The sequence below is a fragment of the Tupaia chinensis genome, unplaced genomic scaffold, assembly GCF_000334495.1.
Source record: "Tupaia chinensis unplaced genomic scaffold, TupChi_1.0 Scaffold149696_1, whole genome shotgun sequence".
In the NCBI taxonomy this organism is placed as follows: domain Eukaryota; kingdom Metazoa; phylum Chordata; class Mammalia; order Scandentia; family Tupaiidae; genus Tupaia; species Tupaia belangeri.
Genome location: NW_006209541.1, coordinates 229,046 through 239,818, shown reverse-complemented (window position 1 = coordinate 239,818; position 10,773 = coordinate 229,046).

Genomic DNA, 10,773 nt, shown 5'->3' with positions numbered 1-10,773 from the left:
CCCCACTGTCTCCAGTGTCCATAACTAATTTTTAAAATGAATTTTTTTAAGATTATTTCTTGAGGGATCAGTAGATGGTTACATATCTGAACTTCCACATAGTCCCCTACAGTTTGAGTCCCAGATGCAACAGTTTAAAACTCATGCCAGGCGTGTGTGCGAGCATGCCCAAATCAAGAGGAAAATGAAGGAGAAGGGACTGTAGTGTGACCATACCCCATGGGGGTGATTTCTCACTTTCTGCCTCTGTTTCTCTGGAGAGTGCACACGCCCTATAGTAAAAATCTTTAAAAAAAAAAATTTTCTCTTGGATGATAAAGAAATTGAGACTCAAAAATGACAAACTATGTTTCTCAGAGCAAGGTTAGTGGAATTGTGCCCTATTCTTCAATTCTATAACTTCTGGTGACAAGGATTCACAATTCTAGCAAGATACCTCTAGCCCTAGACCTCTCTGAGATTAAGAGAAAACGTTTCTGTAAATGCAAATCACTTCTATGCCTCCCTTTCTAATTATAACTGTAAGCAAATCACCGTCTCAGAACAAGTAAGCCAGGAGTCATGAGCAGAGTGAAATGGGCAGGTCTAATGTAATAAAATGCAGTAAAAAGTAAAAATCTATTGTAAGCATTTTGACATAAGCCAGGCTCAGAATGGATGTTACAGATTTCAGCAAATGGAATGAATCAAAATTGTTCTGAGAAAGAACAGACAAGATTCCACCAATTTTATTTCTCAAAAGCTGATACAGTATATTCAGACTCAAACTACAGAAGTTTCTATATTAGGCAGATTTGATGTGAGTCTGATAGCTCATTTCTGCATTCTCAGTAACTACTGCAAGCCTAGCACAGAGTACAGGGTTCAATAACTGTTTGATTAATTAATTTATAAATCTGTTAAAGTGAATGATCACAGTGTCACATTTCTTTAATTGACTATTTCTATTTTTAAGTTGAAATGAAAATATTTACACAAAATCTTGAAACTCAGTCCTTTAGAAAAGCTACTCAAAGAAGTTGTAATTTCTTCCAGAAATTAATGTAGACAATCTTATATGAAAGGCTCTTAGTTATCATTATAGAAACTTGGAACTCCATCAGTTCCTCAAGAAACTTTCTCAGGATCCAGAAAATTATTTGTTGAAGATAATAAGTATACTAATATGTTGGATTGAGCCAATATACAGTATATTCTGGATGGTAAAATTAATTTTGTATGCTGTAATGATATACAGTGAATGAATGTCAGATAAATAATAATAAATTCAATTGAAAGAATCCTCACCCCCTTTTTTTAGATAATGCTAAATCTTACTTTTATTGAGACTTGTTCCACAAAGAATTAATTAAGAATTTAATAGTTGACTTAAGTCAGGCCTCAGCAAGCCTTCTCTCATGAGTCTACTCTCAGGGTCTGGGAGTAATTTTGGAACTTTCACCACTCTTTCATCTGGGGTTCTAGCAGCCTAGCTTACCCTACCCACCAGAATACTTGAGCATTCCTCTTGTGAGTCCACCCTGGGGTCCTGAGGGTAACTTTGAAATGTTCGCCGCTCCTTCACCTGGTGCTCTAGTGGCCTGGGCTTTCCTGATCCACCAGGACCCCTAAACTTTGCCTTGGCAGAACCCCTCTTGTGAGTCCATCCTCAGGACCTGAGGATAACTTTGAAAATTTCACCACAGCTTTGTCCAGTGCTCTAGTGACTTGGACTCACCCTACCCACAGGGAGACTTGATACCAGTCTAGGCAGTCCTGGACTCCAGTGGGTCCACCCTCAGGATCTAGAAGTAATTTGGAACTTTTAGTACATCAACTTGCTTGCTGTGGGATAAGAGAATTTGATCCTCTTCAGTAAGTTATATTATATCCTTAGCTTGTGAATACCTCATCAATAGCTGAATGTTTGGTAAAAGAGTCAAGAAGAGATGATATTCATAAATGTTCTAATCTGGGAGACTGGAAACTAATGGTGAAATTTCCTCTTTTATAATACATAATCTACTCCAATACATGAAAAAACCAAGGGGCAATGCTTCCCCAGGTGAGCATAATGGACTCTCACCATCAATGGATAGCACAGAGGAATACACAGGAATGTCAGAAAAAGAATTCCACATATTAATAGTGACAAAACTCATTGAGATGCAAGATTTAAAAAAATCAGTTCCAGGAAGTGATAAAATCATTTCAGAATATGAAAAATAAAGAAATAGACACCCTAAAAAAATCAAATAGAACTTCTGAAAACAAAGAATACAATATGGGGATTAAAATCTCCCTATAAAGTATTAACAGCCGATTGGATCATGCAGAAAAAGAATTTCTGACCTTGAAGACAAAGTATCCAACATAGACCAAATCACCAAAAGGAATGAAAAAAATAGAAAACAATAATAATGAGGACAATATATGGAAAATTCTAGACACCATGAAATGCTTGAACATCCATATAACGGGTATTCCAGGGATGGTGGAATCTTCATGGGATGGTGAAGAATCTGCAAAAGACATGGAAAACCTTTCATGAAATACTATCTGAAAATTTTTCAAATATAGAGAAACAAAACTTAGAGAATTCACCAATACTAGACCAGCTCTACAGAAAGTAATGAAGGAAATATTGTATCAGGACAACTAAAGAGTGACAACAGAAACAGGAGAGCAAAAACAACTAATAAAGTGGCTAACAGAATGACAAGGAAAAGTCTACAAATATCAACAATAATGTTGAATGTTAATAGATAAAGTCTCCTATTAAAAGACACAGGCTCTGGACCAACGGTTAGCTTAATGGCTATGTCACTGGACTCCCACATAGTCATCCGTGCTTTGCGTCGCTGACCCAGTGGCTTAAAATTCACGCCGGGCACATGTGCGTGCATACCCATGATCCCGAGAGGAGAATGGAAGAGAATGGATTGCGGTGTGGCCATCCCCCCCCGCCCCGGGGGTGATTTCTCACTTTCTGTCTTTCTATCTCTGTCTGTCTGGCAAGTGCAGGTGCCCTATAGCAAAAATCTCTCAAAAAAAAAAAAAAAAGACACAGCTAGCTGATCGATAAAAAAATATAAGCCACCTATATGCTACTTACAAGAAACACGCCTCACTGATAAGGACACACATAGAATGAAAGTGAAGGACTGGTAAAAGATATTCTGTGCAAATGGAAGCCAAAAAAAAAAAAAAAGGCTGGAGTAGCAACATTGGTATCAGATAAAATAGACTTTAAGATTTAAAGATGAGACAAAGAAGGACATTATACAGTACTAAAAGGTTTTTGGTCAACAAAAAGATATAACACTTGTAAATATCTATGCACCCAACACTGGAAGAGATACATAGAAGAGAGACTCTTAGAACTCAAGGGCAAAAAAGACTGTAACACGGTAATTGTAGGAGATCTCAACACCCCACTATCTCCTCTGGACAGATCATCTAGACAAAAAATTAAAATAGAAACAAGTTTTAAATGATACCATGAATGAAATGGATTTGACAGACACCTCCAGAGTATTTCACCCACCTACCACAAAATGCTCATTTTTCTTACCCCCAAATGAAACATTTTTGAAGACTGACCACATGATAAGGCACAAAAGAAGTCTTTATAAATTCAAAAGTATAGAAACTATATCCAATATCTATTCCAAACACAGGGGTATCAAATCTGAAATCAACTAAAGGAAGAGTCCTCAAAAATTCACAAACACATGGAAACTAAACAACCTACTCCTGAATGACTTTACAATTATATAAGAAATTAAGACTGAAATCAAAAGGTTCATAAAAAACAAAACAAACAAACCAGTGTTTATAACCTATGGGACACAGCAAAAGCAGTCTTAAGAGGGAAGTTCATAGCAATTAGTGCCCACAGGGAAAAAAAAAGCGGAAAGGTGTCAAATAAACAACCTAATGACACAATTCAGGAAATCAGAAAAAGAACAAATAAATATTCCAGGAGAAAAGAAATAATAAAGATTTGAGATGAAATAGAAAATAGAAGAATTATACAGAAAACAAATGAAACTAAAAGCTGGTTCTTTGAGAAGATAAACAAAATTGACAGTTAGCTATATTTAAAAAGAACAGAGAAAGGAACTAGATAAATCAAATCATCAAGGAAATGAGTACTATTACAATGGAAATAACAGAAATACAAATATCATCAGAGAATACTATGAACAACTATATGCTAAGAAGTAAGAAAATCTAGATGACATGGACTAATTTCTGGACAGCTATAACTTACCAAGATTGAATCAGGAAGAAATAGAAAGTCTGAATGGACCCATAAACAGCAATGAGTTTTAATCAGTGATTAATAGTCTCACATCAAGGAAGATCTCAGGTCCTGATGGCTTTACTTCTAATTTTCTAATTCTACAAAACTTTCAATTCTTTTTTTTGTTTTGTTTTGTTTTTTGAAAGACGTTTGCTATAGGGCATGTGCACTCACCAGAGGGACAGAGAGAGAAGGAAGTGAGAAATCATCTCCCCAGTGGGAGGGGTTGGAGATGGCCATGCTGCAATGCCTTTTCCTCTTTTCTCCTTTGGGGATTTGGGCATGCACACACATGTACCTGGAGTGAGTTTCAAGCTATCCTGTGAGACTTGACCTGTGGTCAACTACATGAGAATCCAGCAACATAACCATTATGCTATCTGCTGGTTGTAGAGTTCTGCAAAAATTTTAAAGAAGAACTAACTCTAATTCTCCTTAAACTATCTTTAAAAATCCAAAAGAAAGGAACCCTCCCGAATTCATTCTATAAAGCCTACATCATCTTAATTTCAAAACCAGACAAGGACATGACAAAAAAAGAAAAATTCAGGACCATATTCCTGATGAATATGGATGCAAAAATTCTCAACGAGATTCTAGTAAATTGTATTCAACAACATATTAAAAAGATTATACACTATGACCAAGTAGACTTTATTCCAAGTATATAAGAATGACTCAACATATACAAAACAATAAATGTAATACATCAAATTAACAAAAGGAAAGATAAAACCATATGATCGTATCAATCAATGGGGGAAAGGCATTCAATAAAATACAACATCCCTTCATGATTAAGACTCTCAGCAAAATCAGCATAGGAGGGACATTCCTCAACACAATAAAAGGCATCTATGAATGGGGGGAAGCTGAAAGCTTTTGCACTAAAATCTGGAACAAGACAAGGCTGCTCACTTTCTCCACTCCTTTTTAACATAGTACTGGAAGTTCTAGCCAATGCAGTTAGACAATGAGTCAAATCAAAGGTTTGCAAATAATAAAAGAAGAAGTGATATTATTTACATTTGCAGATGACATGACGCTATACATAGAAAATCCAAAGAATCCACACACAAAAAAAGCCTCCTGGAAGTGATAAATGGATGTAATAAAGTGGCAGGATACAAAATCAACATACAAAAATCTATAACATTTTTATACACTGACAATGGACAGAGACAGAGTTGAATAAAACAATCCTATATACAATGGTCACGATAAGATATCTAAGAATAAACCTTACCAAAGATTTCAAAGATCTCTACATGGAAAACTATGAAACCCTTGAAAAATAAATAAAAAATTATACCAAAAAATGGGAAAACATCCCCTCTTCCTAGAGAAAATATAATACATAATTAATATAATCGAAATATCAATATTACCCAAATTAATCTACAAATTTAATGCAATCCCAATAAAAAATATTGGAGATATTCCTCACAAAGTAGAAAATAAAATCATAAAATTTTTCTTAAATCATAAAAGACCCCACATAGCCAAAACAATACTATGCAAGGGGAATAAAGTAGGAGGCATCTCACTTCCTGACTTTAAAATACATTACAAAGTTGTGATAATTAAAACAAAGTGTTATTGGCACGAAAACAGACAGACCAATGAAATAAAATTGAGAAACCCCAAATAAACCCCAAAACATACAGCTAACTGATTCTTGGCCAAGGTCACAAGACAATCTGGTGGGAAATAGAAAATCTCTTCAGCAAATTGTGCTGAGAAAACTGGATATCCACCTGCAGAAGAATGAAACTGGACCCTTATCTCTCATCACTAACAAAAATCAACTCAACATGCATTGAGGATCTAAACATAAAACCTCAAACTACAAAAAGTACTGGTAGAAAGCATAGGAAAAACTCTTGGAGAGTGAGAGAGATTATATTTGCAAATTATACCTCAAATAAGAAACTGAGTAACTGATTATGAGAATATACAAGGAACTCAAGCAGCTTACCCAAAAAGAAATAATCAATCCAATTAAAAGATGGGGAAATGAGATGAACAGACAATTCTCTGAAGAAGACATATGAGAAGCCAAAAAGTATATGGAAATATGACATCTCTTATCAGAGTGGAAATGCAAATCAAAACCACAATAAGATACCACAATAAGAATGGTTAACATTTTTTTAAAATAATAAATTATGGTAAGTGCTGGTGAGGCTGTGATGAAAAGGGAATTCTCCTACACTGTTGGTGAGAATGCAAATTAGCAAAACCACTTTGGAGAAAAATATGAAAATTTCTCAGAAACCTTCAAATATGACCCAGTAATGCAACTCTTAGATATTTACCTAAAGTCAGAAAAACACTTACTTTGCACATCTGTTTATTACAGTATTATTTACAATTGCTAGGACATGAAATCAACCCTAATGTCCAAAAATAAATGATTGGATTGAAAAAAATGCAGTGCATGTACTCTATGGAATACTATTCAGCTGTGAAAAATGAGGCCCTGACATTTGATACAAACTGGACGGATATGGAAAACTTAATATAGATGAATACAAAAGACTTGCTGTAAGTCAGACTATGAAAGACAGAGTCTGTCCACACTCCATACATATACCAATGTCCACATTCTATCACAGAAGTTGAAAATTTGAAAGGTATAGTAGCAGGGAGGACAAGAGTAGATACTAGAGATAGTAAGGATGGGGTAGTACTGGGGTGGGTGATATAGTGAAGGAGGGAGGGAGGGGAATAGGGGATGGCAAAAAACTATTTGAAAAGCTATTTGCTGATAATAATGTATATGGTAATGTCTTTGTCTTGACTGATACGCATGGTATGCATGCTGGAAAAAGCAATATTGTATGCTGTAAAAATATATGTGTTATTTTAAACTTTTTAAAAGTTATTTTATTTAATAGTATTCATTATCATTTAATTTGACCATAGAGATACAAAGAAAGAGAGAGGCAAAGTGAGAAAGCTAGTCACCAGGTCTGGGACTATAACCATGGTCAGCCATATGGAAGTCCAGTGCCTTAACCACCACACCACTTGCTAGTCCTGATATATTTGATCAAATGTAAAGTAATTAAAAAATTTTAAAAAGAATGTAATAGTCAGGTCAGCTATGTTGCCTGGTCGTTAGGGCAGCCAAATTCAACGTGGATGAATACAGTTTGAATCCTGAATTTAGTGGCTTGAGAAAATATGTTGGTTGCACATGCTAGCATGCCCCTAATCCCGACAGGATTAAAAAATGGAGAAGAAGAGGGGACCAACAGGTGCCATAATGGCTATATTACTGGACTCCCATGTAGTCGACCACAGTTCAAGTCCTGGACCCGGTAGCATATGCTCATATTGGGCATATGTGTGTGCATGACCAAGATCCCTAGAGAAAAGTGGAGCAGAAGGGATTGTGATGTGACCATCCCCCCGGGGGGTGATTTCTTGCTTTCTGTCTTTTTCTGTCTTTCTGGCAAGTGCATACGTCCTATAACAAAAACAAGCAAACAAAAATCTCTTAAAAAAATTAAGAAGTCATCATAGCATGACCACACCCCACTGGGGGTGCTTTTCTCACTCCCTCTCTGTGTATCTCTCTCTCTCTAAAGAATACACATATTATCTGGCAAAAAATAAATAAATAAGTAAGAGTCAATAGTCACCTGAATCTACAAGTTATTTCAGCAATGTTATTAATAGAACAAATTACTTTTTTTTGAGAGGTTTTTGCTATAGGGCTTGTGTGCTCACCAGAAAGACAGAGAGATAGAAAGCCAGAAATCACCCCCCAGGGGGTATGGCCACACCACAATCCCTTCTCCTCCATTCTCCTCTCAGGATCTTGGGCACACACGCACATGCACCTGGCATGAGTTTAAGCCACTGGGTCCAGGACTCAAACCACGGTTGACTATGTGGGAGTGCAGCAACATAGCCATTACACCAACTGCTGGTCCCAGTAGAACAAATTTCTTAAGTCAATGGTTAGTATTTTCTAACAAGTGTTGGTTCTTTATAATGTTACCTGGCTCAATGAGGGGAAAAAATGTGTCCTAGGAAAACATAATTTTGGAAATCCTGAATTATGCAATCATAAAATCTTTTCTTTCCCCCCATCTCCATGGAGTATTTAATATTGGAATATGCAATGAAACTATAGCATTCTCCTGCCCCTCACCACCACCTACTTTGACAAGAGCATTCTCCTGGTCAGTGTTTTACAGAGCAAACACCCTTAGAGAAACTGTGATCTAAGGATCTTAGGCATAATTATCTCTCTGAGCTTAATAAATGTCTGCTCAATAAACACTTTATATTCCTCTATAGTTTGTGAGCTATGCAAATATAGGTGGAAGTCTTTCACTTACTTAGTAGGGGCTAATCAATGACTAGAGAACCTATTAACTGACTGACCAGTTGATAAACTATGCTGATGAAAGGCAGACCAGCAGTGAGCTGCATGAAAAGATAAAATTTCCATGGCACCTGGGACTATTTCTCCTGTCCTAGTGGAATAGTCACTTTTGTACAGCTGCCTTGCCTCCCTCTGTAAGCACTGAACTGTAGTGTTAAAATCACTTTTTTATGGTGTGAATTATTCTGGGAGGCAGGTGGAAAATTCCGCTTAAAGAATATTGCAATAGGAACATTTATTTCCTGCTTCTCCCAGCTTACCACCTGATTGCTAAAAAAGCACACACACACACACACACACACACACACACACACATAAAGTGTGTCTACCTTTCAGAGGCCTCTCTCATTGCTTAGGGAAAATACCTAATGTCTCTGGGTGGAGAAAGCATTACAGGACAGGGAATACAAAGGTGGGATTGAGGATGGACTAAGGTCTCAGCTATCCTTAAGACTAGATAACCCTTCTCCTTCTCTCCTGATCCTTGCTCTCTTCCAAGGTCATTCCAGGAAATTCCAAAGCAGGAAGCCCTCTAAATCTATCTAACTGTGCTATGGTTTGAATCTGTCCCCAAAAGCTCATGTGTTAGAATTTGGTCTCATTCTGAAGGTATTAAAAGTATGTTTAATAAGATCATGAGATAAAGAGGAGGAGCCTTTGGGAAGTGATTTGGACTGGATCACCAAGATGGCATCCTTATCATGAAATCTAGGAGGACTTACATTTAGAGAAAATGAGACACAGATGTATGGACATGGACAGAACATGCCCTCCTCCATGCTATGATACAGTGGAAAGACCCTCACCAGATGCCAGCATCGTGTTCTGGGACATCTCAGACTCCAAAACTATGAACTGAATAAAGCCATTCTCTTAAATTACCCATTTCTGTTATTAGTAACAGAATGGACTAGAATGAACTACACACACAGACTGCGGGAGGGTGAGCCTCACACAGAAAAATCCATTTTCACTCACTCTGTTTTTCCCACTGAGATCCCCACTGAGTGTCATTACAGAACCTGTTTTTCCTTGATTTACAAGGGAAGTTATTCTTTCTGAAGGTAGAGTGTTTGGAAAGGAGAGGATGTGATCACTAGGTGAGAAGAGAATGAAGAACTGAAAGACTGGAGACAAATTTGTCTGTTTAATTTGCCTAAGTCCTGGAAGGCTGATACTGTTGTTCTTCATTGAAATGCTAAAAATTCTTAGTAATTTTCATGGCTGTCCCCTTATATTTTTCTTTAGATGAAAATATCAATGAAATATTCTTTAATGAAGTAATTCTTGAGATGTTAATACTTTTCCAATACCACATATGTATATAATAATAAATAAAGGAAGAGAGTTCCAATGATACAGCCATAAAATTACAGTGTTGATAAGACAGTGTCATGCTGAGAAAAGGTAATTTGAATCCTCAATATATAAAAAATTGGGGCAACCTCTTTGGAGTAGCTAAGAATCTATGTTCCATAGACATCCAACGGTATTCTTTCCACAACTTTCTACTCGACCCACAGGACCTGATGGCTTAACTTCACCTAAGATACCTTTTGCCAATGTACTCTAGAACATGGTGGTGTACTCATCCTTCTCACTCATATACTAGAAGCAGTTAATGATCATGCTTTTTGAGTATTAGATTAAATGTTTTACATGTGGAATCTTGTTTAGTCTCCATAATCACAAACACCCTAAAAATAGATATTATTATATTATGTCTCACCTATGGTCATTTTTCTATGATTTTCTGTGAAAAAAATGCATCATGATTTTCCTGATGACCCAATACATATATAATTATAATATATTTAAGATGCCATGTACTTTAGCAACAATAATTCAAGCAGATATTCTTTATTTCTACAAGAGGATTTGAGGTCCAAAGATTAAACTCATTCGGAATTGTAACCAGTCCTCATGTAGTCATACCCTCTTAAGTTATTTTTCTGTAGTACTCAGCCATAATTCCTGTTTCACTATGTGACCTCTAAAACATTTGTTTTAGGTGTTATTCCCTTGCTGTTGGTTCCACCAATGACAGAAAGAAGAGATAATGCTTTAGAGTTGCCAGAGTAAG